This window comes from Sinocyclocheilus grahami, unplaced genomic scaffold, assembly GCF_001515645.1.
Source record: "Sinocyclocheilus grahami isolate Dianchi unplaced genomic scaffold, SAMN03320097.WGS_v1.1 scaffold47.1, whole genome shotgun sequence".
NCBI classification, from domain to species: domain Eukaryota; kingdom Metazoa; phylum Chordata; class Actinopteri; order Cypriniformes; family Cyprinidae; genus Sinocyclocheilus; species Sinocyclocheilus grahami.
In genome coordinates, this window is record NW_015505226.1 from 3,235,136 (window position 1) to 3,235,999 (window position 864).

Consider the following 864-nt stretch of genomic DNA (forward strand, 5'->3'; position numbering starts at 1 on the left):
TATTTGTAAAGCTAGGGTGCTGTTGAGAGACTTATGCTGGATAATGAGGTACTTGTTGATCGCTAAGAGACCCAACAGTTTCCATCTGTGTCCCTTTAACTGCCTGTGTTGCGTTGCTCACCCAACCACATTAACCTGACAACATCGAGACATTTTTCTGTACCTAATGACAGTGTTGAGAGCTATATATTTTTTCTTTGCAGACTCTGCCCAAACCAGTCCCAAAATACTTGGAAATTGGCAGACAACAACCGCAACAACTGAAATCAAGTGAGTAGGAGTTCATTAGAATCAGATATTTGTATTGGCAAGCAGCAAAAGTAAGGACTAAGTACATTCATACTAAGCAGAGGCATCTAAGTGACATGCAAGCCATAACAAAGGGTATCATGCACAAGAGATAAATGTTTTGGGATTAAGTACTCAAAGAAATTAGAGGCTATCATGTTAAACTGTCTATTTCCAATTCATACGCTGTCATGGTTCCAAAAGAAAACTGTCCTCATTAACAATGTAACTTTGACAAGTTGATTGCACAAGAGGATTGTTTGGATTTGGCATTCAAGTATGTGCATCATCTGGTAACACAGGTTTGTCAGGTACAACATGAACATGTTGAGTGCACATTATTGGGGAGTGTTGTACTTTTTACATGGATGTTTTCCTAGGTTGGTGATGTTGGGCTGCAAGGTATGCAGTTTTTCAGCTATTAAGTTCTTGTCCACTGGTTTGGACAAGATTGTGAGCTGGTAGGATTATGGTCTTGATCTTCAGGTCAGCTAGATGTACCTGTAAGATGTACTTCATGGCTGAGAGTTTTGAGAATGTTTTAAGATGCCTGGCAGCATTTGTGTGAAAAAAAAA